At 40.3% G+C, this 12688-nt stretch overlaps 1 protein-coding gene across 2 annotated transcripts in view; it reads right to left on the bottom strand.

The window, feature by feature from the left end:
• Nucleotides 1–12688, bottom strand: part of LOC126162313 (neuropeptide CCHamide-1 receptor-like) — a 706059-nt gene that overhangs the window by 33197 nt on the left and 660174 nt on the right. The window lies entirely within an intron of this gene.

Below are 12688 nucleotides of genomic sequence, written 5' to 3'. Positions count from 1 at the left end.
GAGTGCTCCCTCGGGCATGGGTGTGTGCGTCGTCCTTAGCGTAAGTTACTTTAAGTTAGATTAAGTAGTGTGTAAGCCTAGGGACCGATGACCACAGCAGTTAGGTCCCATAGGAAGTCACCACCAAATTTTTCCTCCTATTGTTATTCTCCATGGTGTTTAGTTTAAAATAAATAAACAACTAAATGAAAACAAAAAAGAAAGGAAAGGAAAATAAATAAACGATGTTCAATGTCCTTTACTCCACGTATCCTATGCCATTCTTGGTTCCTGGAGGGTGGGAACGGAACATGGTGGCCAGGCTTTGGGTTGCTACTCCTGGCCACTTTGCCCCCCCCCCCCCCCCCCCCTCGCCCTTCCCCTCTTTGGGTGCCGGGAAGGTTCGTTTAAAAAAGGTTCCCGGTCAGAAACAAATTTTCGTCTTTCCCCTTTGATTTCAAGCAATGCGCACTTACAGACAATGTCTGTAATTTCTCTGTGTCTTAATTCATAACGCCTGCTGGATCAAGAATAAGGCAGACGCCACGAATATATAAAATTAAGGTGAAGTAGCCAGTGATCTCTTCAGTGCAGATTCATACCAGTCTCGAACTGTTACAGATAAAGGAGAAATGCTGCAAGTAATGAGGATAATGGGCAAGGGTCAATACATCAGTAGTGTGGATAAGTTGAGAATTTGAATCTGACAGGAGGAGTACTATGGTAGTCCGTCACTTGCGATGACCACTGTGTCCAGATGGGGCATTGGTCAGCGCATCCGCCTAGTAAACAGGAAACTTGGGAGGAAACTGGGGAGGACTGTGTATGATTGAAACTTCCTATTTATATCAGTCCAAGAGGGAAACGTGCAGGCGTGAAGGCTCCAAAGTCGGTGACCAATAGTGAAGTACTCCTAGAAGCACGATGGACAGGTACACCACATGTCGGACGATGCAGGAAGAACTTAGGTGCACGCACAAAGGCTATAGTTCAGGAATTTACAGCCATTAAGCTTACCTTGGCCACACTGGAACACGACGAGTATTTTTGGGCCGTATAATATAGTTAACAATAACAATAACAGCAGAGGAATAAAAAGCATTGGCTAGGTGCAAGCAGCATCCAGGCACTGATGATTGCTTGCAACCGAAATTATGCTCATGGATAGTTCATCCATTCTGGAAATCGAGAATCTCGACCGTTTCTGCCTGTTATCGACACTGATACTGATAAGATATCAGTTCCAGAGATTCAAAGATTTTCAAGAATGTCTTAATTTCAATAACATAAATATGACAAAAGATTAATCTCTCGGTATTTGTTTCACATATAACTTGAAAGCCACATACACATGCAATAATCACTCCTGGATATCTGATGATGGATAAATTCTGAAACGCGTCATCTGAGAAAAAAAAAAGTCATTCCTTGCCTTATGTTTGACTTTCACCATTGCGATTTACTCAGTCTGAATGCAGAGCTGCTGATTATCTTAGTAACAAACCATAAAAGAAATATTTTTTTCGTGAGAAAATTTACGATATTCGTTCCTTACTAAATTTCATAATTATGAGCCAGATTTCGATGAGTGTGTTTGCAGGTATGAAAACCAGTGACCAAAATGGCCACAGATTTTGGGTGCATTGACGTAGGAATTTACGTTTATTACAAAGGCAAGGGACCATAGACCTCAGTAAGTGACATACGTTTCAACTTGGTACATCTACCCGTTCCCTAGAAAATGGGTTTTTAACGTTCAGACAGACAGACGGATAATAAAGCGATCCAGTAAGGGCTCCGGATTGAGGAATGGAACCCTAAAACTAAAAAGTAATGTACAAGCATAACGAAACAAATGGACCATTGAGAACAGCATAGTGTGGTGGCAGTTTGAAATGGAAATATTCAATTTATTACGACTTTAATAACTTTCCACAATTTTTTTTTCTTTTTTTCCCCATCGTGTGACAGATTCTCACTTCATGGTCTGCATTGTTACTTGCTTGAGTGGCCTGTGACCAGCTAGTTGGACTCCCGTGTTATACACTGAAGCGCCAATGAAACTGGTACAGATATGCGTATTCAGACATAGAGATAAGTAAACTGGCTGAATACGGCACTGCGATCGACAACGCATATATAAGACAACAAACTTCTTGGGCAGTTGTTAGATCGGTTACTACTGATGCAGTGGCAGGTTGTTAAGATTTAAGTGTGTTTGAACGTTGTGCTGTAGTCGGCGCACGAGCATTGGGGCACGGCATCTCCGACGTAGTGATGAAGAGGGGATTTTCCCGCACAACCATTTCACGAGTGTATCGTGAATATCAGGAATCCGGTAAAACATCAAATCTCCGACATCGTTGCTGGCGGAAAAAGATCCTGCAAGGACGAGACCACCGGCGACTGAAGAGAATCGTTCAACGTGACAGAAGTGCAACCATTCCGCATATTGCCACATATTTCAATGCTGGACCATTAACAAGTGTCAGCGTGCGAACCATTCAACGAAACATCATCGACATAGGCTTTCGGAGCCAAAGGCCCACTCGTGTAGCCTTGATAACTGCACGAAACGAAACTTTACGCCTAGCCTGGGCTCCTCAACACCGACTTGGGCTGTTGATGACTGGAAACATGTTTCCTGGTCGTTTCAAATTATACCGAGCGGATGGGCGTGTCCGGGTATGCAGACAAGCGTATAAATCCATAGATGCTGCATGTCAGCAGGAGACTTTTCAAGCTGACGGAGCCTCTGTGATGTGTGACGCGTGTACAGTGGGAGCGATATGGGACCCCTGATACGTCTAGATATGATCCTCATAGGTGACACGTACGTAAGCATCCTACCACCTGCATTCATTCATGTCTATTGTGCATTCCGACGGACTTAGAAAATTCCAGAAAGACAATGCGACATCCCCCACGTCCAGAATTGCTACAGGGTGGCTCCAGGAACACTCTTCTGAATTTAAAAACTTCCGCTGGCCACCAAGCTCAGCAGACATGAACATTATTGAGCATATCTGGGATGCCTTGCAACGTGCTGTTCAGAAGAGATCTCTACGCCCTCGTACTCTTTCGGATTTATGGACAGCCCTGCAGGATTCATGGTGTCAGTTCCCTTCAGCACTACTTCTGACATTAGTCGAGTTCATGCCACATCGTGCTGCGGTACTTCTGCGTGCTCGCGGGATCCTTACACGATATTAGGCAGGTGTACTTGTTTCTTTAGCTTTTGAATGTGGTTCCTACAGTACGCAGTTGTCTGCCATCCTGGTGCCCTGTGTTGTGAGCCTCCTGCTGAAATACGACTCCGCAGTGTTGTGTGACCATCCTCGCCATTGTTATCCCAATATTTATGTCGCCACCGAGGTATCATTCATTGGATGATCGGTAGTTTCCTTTTGTGATCGTTGTGAATTTCAAGTTGCCAGTGTAAGATCCTATGCGGTGTTGAGTTGTAAACCCATATTTCTGTTCACAGAAGTTGTCAAGCTCTGCATTTTCCACCGCTTTCTTAATTGCACGGTCTCAGTACGAAGACGTTGACGAGACGATGTTGGACAACAACAGATATCCCTGTTCGGTCCCGACGTGTCTGTCTTCCATGTTCGACACATCAGTCCTCCACCCTGCGAAAAGTCTGACCGATGTATAAACTTTATTTACGCATAGCCTTCTCAGTTACAATTGCAACTTTGTTATGGAGCACACAAGATTATCTAGGAATTTTTTCCCACGTCTGTAGTAATCGGCGAACTGAAACTTCATCGACAAAATTTTGGAGGTCGTTGACGTATTACTTCTTGGGCATTCTCGTATGAGGGAACCGTGGTCTTCGAAGCCACGTTAGAGGGTAATAATTTAACTTTCAAGTATTCTTATTTCAACTCCAATTACCCTTGTTTCTGTGAAAATGCGCCAACAGTTGTGAAAATTCCTGTACATGCGGTCAAAGCATGTACGACACAGAATACGGTTTCTTGTAGGTGCGAGTGTATGGTACTGTGGTGCCGTTTCTGTCGCTGCGGGAACAGCTCAGGAAACAACTGTCATAGCACATAGAAGGTAAAAAGTGTGAGCACTAGTCGAATACACCCGTTTCGCCGCTTGGCGTCGCTAGCTCCGATTTAAGCTCTACTTTCCCATGCAGTCCAATTACGCTTTCGCGTTCGTACCTCGTTTTCACGTGTTATATAGTCACGAGTATCATATATGCTGTGGAAACACACTTAAACTATACTATTTAAGCGCAGATTTAACAATGATAAATGGTTTCTGAATTGTTCCTGCACGAAAACAGGAGAATACGGCAGTACATAAACTGCACGACTTCGCATACAGTAATTAATTTTTGGATTGTCAGTGTATTAAAATAGCTGACCAACTAGATAATGATCGTTAAATCTGCTAAAAAATGTACACACATTAACAACTCTCTTTTAGTAACGCTGCAAATAAACTAGAGCTATGATGGTATAAGCATCATCTGTTGTGAAAAGTTTTCATTTCTGTAATAAGTAGTGCAGAACATTGTCAATATTTAATCTTCTCCCAATGTTGTGTTTTCAGCTATTTCTTTCCAGACTTTCTGTCAGGGTTTCGGTTTTCTTGGCCTGTTATGAATCCAGAATGCATCAGCGCCTATATCTCATAAGGCACAACAAGAGTACTCTTAAAATAAATGCTGCTTGCCCAAAAGTGAAAGAAATATAGTGTGCCTACTGCTAAAAAGAAGAAAATTCTCATAGGACCACCAGCCCATAGGGCAAAACTAGACCATGAATAAAAATTACTACACACTAAAATAAAAGAATTGAAAATATTTTCTACGTATTTTCTCACTTTTAAAATGAAGGACAGCTTGGAGAGTTTCCTTGTTGATTTACTCTTTTTGTCGACTTAAATTCCTTCCTGAGTTCCTTCATTTTGAAACAGAATCGACATTTCATGTAGTAAGAGTTATTTTGGGTACAGTTTCAATTGCATGCTCTGCACTACATGCTAAGCCTGATGTCTTTATTTTTATATTTTCGATGTTTTCCAAACAATCATAGAACAATTTACCCGAGACAGCCGATGGAGAAGAAAGTTTAGTACATAAGGTTTCTTGTGTCTGTTGCAAGAGATTTAGCAGTTCTTCTGAAGGGAAACATAAATAACTTAGTCCTTGCTGGGAACCACATTTCTTCAAGTTAGCGAAAATTGAAAAAGGACGATTTTCTACTGACGAATTCTTTAGTGAATCTAAGCAAGCACAACATTTAGTGATTTTTGAGGCCTGATGTACGATATATATTTTCAAGAAGACTGTTGTAGGGCTCATTGGCTTACCACACATAACGATTTTCAATGGTAGTTAAGACAATCACGTCTTCTAAACTCTCTAGTACAGTTTTTTTATGTCAATGTATTCCTTCTTGGTCTTCTTTGCCAGAATTATTATCTGACATAGGATGTGAGAGTGTGCTCTGTCCATGATTCACAATTCCCACCATTTGAGAAAACATTCTTGACTGGAGCATATGTAAACGCAGAAAGCCTACTGATGAAAGGTGGTCAGCACAGGTCAATGATATAATAATAACAAAGGTCGCTCTGGTTGATCCTAATTGAACTTGGCAATCAATACAACTTTGAACCATTTATTTCACAAGTATTCAGCTTTTTCTATTGTGCTCTGTAATGTTACTCTGAGCGATTACAATATTCTGTTTGAAGCAAAAGTACTGTATGTCACTGTATGTTGGATATGTCAATTTACTGCATGCCTTTACACCAGAAAACTCTTGTGAATTGTGAACTTCATAAACACGTTCATAAAATGCGTACTTACTCATGTCAGTACCAAACAGCGTGGTACGTTTATCATGAAAATGGTGACATATGCATTTCAAAATATGTGCTGCACCTGAAAAAGTTCAAACTTTTCAACAGGATTTTGCATCTAGCATTTAGTATTACCCTTCTTTTCTGATATTTGCTAATGTTTCCAGTCTTGTTTGTTAGATTGGTTGCCATCACATGTATACCCAACAATTCTACAAACTGCCTGCTCTTGTTGTATTATAACCTGAATAAAATATTTGCTAACACTTCTCCAGGAGTTGCATTTTTACTCACATAGACTGAAACTGGTTGTACTCAACTGTGTAGCAGAGGTACGAACATGAAAACAAGGGCATGATCAGCTAAGACTTTACTTTTGTTATCAGGTGTCATACTGCCAAAGACTACAAATCCAGCTATGAATAAAGAGGGCCCATTGAACTGAATATCCTCTTTCAGTTTAACCTCATTAAAGATAATCTGTATTCATCCCTCTCTTCTCTAAAATTCTCTGTAATAGCTGTTTTTCTAATACCATATGTGCATTTCAAACTTTTCAAGACCCTCCTCAAATGCACCTCTGAAGGAAGACGTAACGGATTATGCTTCGAGCAGTGCCTATAACCCTTAGGAGATTTAATATGTAATAAAAAAACTGTTTAGAAGAAATTCACTATTGTATCTGATTCCATTTGTATCCTTTTTCTGTCCCTTCTGTAACATAATATCTACAAGTATTTTTTGCTTACTATACAAGCTTTCATTACATTTACAGGTGTGTTTCTTTAGTCTGCTTACTTCTGCCTGCAGTACGATTACTCTGTCCTTCTATGAGTTGAGTTTATTGTTTGCCCTGGCCAAGCTACTTTTTAAATTTTTTATTTGTAGTTTCAATACAGTCACTTTGTCAAGTGGCCCAATTAATGTAGACCTACCAACAACTCTGCTTAAATCATAAGTGGTATCACTGTCACAAATTCTTAAATATTTGTTTGGTATTTTATTCACAATTTTCAAGCAGCTATCCTTTTTGTGAGAGATTTTCTTTGCTTTTATGAAGTAGACAATTATTTGAGCAAACTGGGGGAATTGTGATGAACTGAATTTAATTTCATGTGCCAATTAATTCTGGGCAGTTCTACTTCTTTTTCATCTATAATGAATTCGTCTGTCTTTAATATTAAATTTTCAGAAATGTGAGCATCACATAAGTATCAGTTTCTTGTGAGCTCCTAGTCTTCTTTTGGAATAACTTTTTTCCACTTGTTAAAATTTTTTACGCCTTTTGGGGCTTTGAAAAAGCGTCTTACCTTCTTGCAACGTCTATAAACTGGCTTGCAACTAGGCAAAAGACAGGGGACTGCAGACCTAGCTATTGAGTGCACGTATGTAATTCAAAATATCCGCATATCAACAGCGAAGCACACTAAATAGTGATAATAAACTGCGTGTATAATGATCACAGCACTTCGCAGTGGGCGATTACCGCCTTAACTCTATTCAGCCCATGTTACTGGAGACAAGAGAGTCGCCTTCTGTTTCTATGCGCTATGCCGTTGTGTTTGCTTTTCTACTGCATTCACTGAAACCATAGATCAGCTGCGTATCGGCCAACTATTCATAGCTAAACCTATACTTACTTCAGTGTACCACTTGTAACGTACAACTGAAAAAATACCCGAAACCAAACCGAGGCATACTGCAAGCAAGCTTGGGGGCAAATCGTAAAATGAGAGAACTGTTATCAGGAGCAAGTACCGTGAGTCAATGGAAAAAGATTATTTCCAACCGTCAAAATTTCCACTTTTGTGTAGATACTTTCGGCACGATACAGATACAAAATAAACGCGTATAATAAATCGAACGAAATTCAATTACTTTGTAACAGGCCATCGGAAAGGATTGCTCTTTGAAAGCAAAATAGAAAATATCCCTTAACAGGTTCCGAAATTTTGCTGGTAATCTTCTGATTCATGCAGAAGGCTTCTCGTGCCTGGAGACACTCCATGCAGCTCAGACACCACGACGTTTTGGACAAATACTTCTTGGTCCCTGTCAAGTAGTTGAGGTTACAGTTGCAGCTAAGCTAACGGGTGTGACGTCACTGATATTGTAGAGTCGTTTTAGAGTCTGTTTTTATATTGCGCCCGCTTAGTCTCAACCTCACTTGCTTGCAAACCATCAAATTTATGGAGAAAGTGTTTTTAATACGTGTGAATTCTGTTATAAAATTGATAAAGCCTTCTTGAAAAAGCCTTCTTAACAGTTTTGAACACGAAGAAAACCGCTTCTGGCAGTAAGTGTCATCGAACAAGTCCTATTATCATTTAAAATTTTCCTTTAGAAATATTTTCTTCCATTGTGCAGATATAGTTCAGTCTACGTGAGTAGTAAGATTGGTGCTCACCAGAGGATGTATGTTCCTCTGAAATACTGACGACTGGTTTCCAACTGATGGCTATATGCATACAGGTCAGAGAACGTCTACATCTACGTCCATATATTCTCCGCAAATCTCCTGACGTTGTGTGGCGAAGGTTACTTCTTTACTACTATCTGACCCCCTCTTCCTTCTTCGTTTCGGGAATGGCGCTTGGGAGAATTCAAGCGGCTCTGAGCACTATGGGACTTAACATCTGAGGTCATCAATCCCCTAGAACTTAGAACTACTTAAGCCTAACTAACCTAAGGACATCACATACATCCATGCCAGAGGCAAGATTCGAATCTGCGACCGTAGCAGTAGCGTGGTTCCAGACTAAAGCGCCTGGAATCGCTCGGCCACAGCGGCCGTCGTGGTAAGATTGATTGTCGGTAAACCTCCGTTAACTCCATTATCTCGGATTTTCTCGGTCATTTCGCAAATCGTACGTGGAAGAAAATAATACACTACTGGCCATTAAAATTGCTACATCACGAAGATGACGTGCTACAGACGCGAAATTTAACCGACAGGCCAGCAATGTAATTTGCACCTGAACAATGAGTATATTGGCATACATGTTATTGATTTCACACGTCGTCACACGTGTCGTTGGCGCTATGATTACATTCTACAAATTGTTTATATGCTGTTTCCTATTTTTTATACTGCAATTAGTAGGATGTCGGAAATGTTAATTCAGATACTCTGCGGGCAGCTTTTCTACTTCATAACCCGCGTACTACCCCCCCCCCCCCCCTAACATTCACAATAGGGCGTAACGGTTCATTTGTTTTGTGTAGCTTTACAGTACTACGTAATTTCGGTGCCGTTGGATGCATTGATAGAGGTCGTTTCTTTTGAATATTATTAGGAAAGATTTATGATTTACTAAAAAACTGCTTTGGGTTCACTACATATTTTGCAGTTAAATCATATCTAATTTTCATTATATTATTCTGCTCAAAAAGAATTTGAAATTTTCTTAAGAATACTACCGCTGACTTACTTTTGTTAACCTATAATATGAGTGCTTGATAATTTACTGTGAACTGACGTTATAACGATACTGTCCGGGTTTTAATTATCTGCTTTTGATTTCCCTCCTTTCCTTGCATAGATATAACGGAAGGCATACCAGGAGAAGGAACAGGTCACGAAACAGTACCTATCGATCTTTGAAAAAGGATCAATTATTGCTGACAACTGCATAATATAGCATGGGATTTACCAATTCGGTTTTGCCAAATGCTTGCCATATACTGCAGTAGGATGACACATAAAAAAAAAGTGCCCAAAGCCCCACCTAAAACCGTGCATAGTACTGAACAGAACGGGAAGAAGCCCTACTAACTGTTACAATGGGAAGTAGGCTATGTCTGCCATGCATTTCACTGTGATTTTCAGAGTACAGATGTTGAAGTGGATATGCGATTGGGTAATATACTGTAGTATTCACAGAAATGGGCAGATTGTAGGAGCTGCTGTGTTTGATAGTATTCAGCCACATGGGTACACTAGTACATTCTGAAGAAGTTCTCAGCAGAGGCGCTGAAACGTCGAGTGAATGAGAAGGCATGGACGAACATTATGACGTGGCCTCACAGCTTAGAAGGTGACAAAGGGGACGAAAGCCTGCAGATTTACATGCTTCATTGGGTTTTCGACAAAAAAATTTCAAGCTAGTTTAAATCACTCGTACCTCTTTCATCATGACCACAGGTTGAGTTGTAAATTGTAATCCGTTTCACGAAAAAAAATTGAGCTCTTAATATTCGTAGTGGAACATAAAGTTTTCCGAACTTACAAAGTCAGCTATATTCGTCTTGAAAGACGATTTAAAAGCATTTAACTTCTTAATGACTGCTTCCACACTCACATGAAATTAAGTATAGACATACGAAACGAAAACAAACACACGGACACATAGAAGGCCTCAGATATGCTGCGAGCTCCAAGAACAAGAAAAAACAGCGATACACGAAGGGGAAACCTTGTTTCTTTTTAGTGTTAAGTATGCTGAAATCTAATGAGTAATTGCAGAAATGTGTAGCATATATTTCTTCAACACTGAAAGCTTTTGAAATAACACAAGAACACGTAACACAGCATCTGACTGTCCATTGTTTTTTTTAACTGTCTTTCTTCGTTCGTTAGGTTCATTGCTTACTGAGATTTCCATTTGTTCCTCAATCTATTGAGAACAGCTGTTGTAGTTAATGTGTTACAGTGCATCAAAGGAAACAGAGACAGTGCGCAGTGAGATAAATAAAGGGACGATTGTAAATACCCGAATACTGGCACGGCCCCTTCACAGAAAAGACAGAGAATTAATTAAATGTAAAACAGGATTAAGGTGAAACGCGTTCTCGAGGCATGAAAAGGCGCTTTTAATCAGCGAAGTAAACAAGGAAATGGGGAAAGTAATGATGAAGAACTATCTTATCCAGTGGATTTGCTTGGACTGATTATCGAATTCGCTCTGAGACGGTAATCGGCGGCAGGTGTAAGAACCTGTAACAAACTGCTAGCCCGACTGAAAAGTCTGTCTTCAGGCGGGGGACAAAGGAGAGGAGGAGAGAAGGGGAAAAATTCGAAGTCATGGTTAACAGCATCTTCTGCGCTTCTGAAGGCAGACGTGGTCAAGTGTAAGGCACGGGGAATCTGCGGAGAGGACAGCGATGACAGACGGTGTACATAACAAAGCACTACGGGATGAGATTGCTGCTCTATGAAGCGGAGAGTGCACTTTTGCGAAAGCTCTTGACAGGTTAAATATGAACGTTGCGCCAGGACTCAAATCTGTTTTAATCTGTCAGAAAGTTTCATGACGCTAGACAGCCGCAAATTGAGAGATTCGTTTCTGAAAAATCCTATGTGCAACCCGGCATCCATTCTCCATTGAATCCCTTTCTCATGACTGTGAGTCCAGTAGATATACCTCAATAGAGGTAGCAAACTAGGTGAGAGGTACTGGCAGCATTCACGCTCTGTGGACGCGTCGTGCTTGGATAACTCAGTCGCTAAATGCATTGTCTTCGAAAGGCTAATATCCTGCTTTCGAATCTCGATTAAGTTCACAGTATCAGAAAAAGCACTGTAGAGGACGTCTTTATAGGTCTGCCCTGCAGGTCGGTTGAGACACCATTCAATTTATATTCTTAATAAAACGGATCTTTATATCAGTGCTGAACAGTGCAGAGTACCTATATGTTTATTTACTTTTCACATTGGCTTAGTTACTCAGCTGCAGCTCAATTAGCGGCGCTGTTGTTGATGTAGGGTGATAATATTAATGTACATTAATAAAACAGAGTACGTATCGCCACCAGAATATCCAGATCCATGTTTTACGCTCTCTCCCTATTTAAGACGAATGCTTCAATGTTTCTTTTGAAAAGCAAATGGACGATTTTGCTCTTCAGCCTAGCCTGATCCGAGCCTACGTTCCAACTTACTGACATGGCCGTCGATGGGTTTCTAAACCCTGGCCTTCTATATTCGTGTCTCGTGTAAGAGCTAGGAAGAATTACTATTCTAGAGAATGCTATTAATCAAGTCGTACAGTTTAACCCTTTCAGACTTGAATTGTTTCTGGAGAAAGGAAAATTTTTCTTTATGTGTTAATGCTCTTAGGTCATCTCTTAATGGTTTTAGATGCAAGATTTGTACAAAAAAAATGTACGCCTTTTCAAAAGATAATTTGTACATTTGCCTTCACTTTATCCACTAAAATAATTAATTACGAAATGTTCTCTACTTTAATAAATAATACAATGATCATTCACTAATTGTTGTTGTTGTTGTTATGGTCTTCAGTCCTGAGACTGGTTTGATGCAGCTCTCCATGCTACTCTATCCTGTGCAAGCTTCTTCATCTCCCAGTACCTACTGCAACCTATATCCTTCTGAATCTGTTTAGTGTATTCATCTCTTGGTCCCCCCGCTACGATTTTTACCCTCCACGCTGCCCTCCAATACTAAATTGGTGATCGCTTGATGCCTCAGAACATGTCCTACCAACCGATCCCTTCTTCTGGTCAAGTTGTGCCACAAACTTCTCTTCTCCCCAATCCTATTCAATACTTCCTCATTAGTTACGCGATCTACCCATCTAATCTTCAGCATTCTTCTGTAGCACCACATTTCGAAAGCTTCTATTCTCTTCTTGTCCAAACTATTTACCGTCCATGTTTCACTTCCATACATGGCTACACTCCATACAAATACTTTCAGAAATGACTTCCTGACACTTAAATCTATACTCGATGTTAACAAATTTCTCTTCTTCAGAAACACTTTCCTTGCCATTGCCAGTCTACATTTTATATCCTCTCTACTTCGACCATCATCAGTTATTTTGCTCCCCAAATAGCAAAACTCCTTTACTACTTTAAGTGTCTCTAATTACCATACGAAATAAAAATAACAATATACAACTTTTTTTTTTTTTGG

The sequence above is a fragment of the Schistocerca cancellata genome, chromosome 2, assembly GCF_023864275.1.
Source record: "Schistocerca cancellata isolate TAMUIC-IGC-003103 chromosome 2, iqSchCanc2.1, whole genome shotgun sequence".
In the NCBI taxonomy this organism is placed as follows: Eukaryota; Metazoa; Arthropoda; class Insecta; order Orthoptera; family Acrididae; genus Schistocerca; species Schistocerca cancellata.
This window is presented reverse-complemented; position numbering and strand designations above follow the sequence as displayed.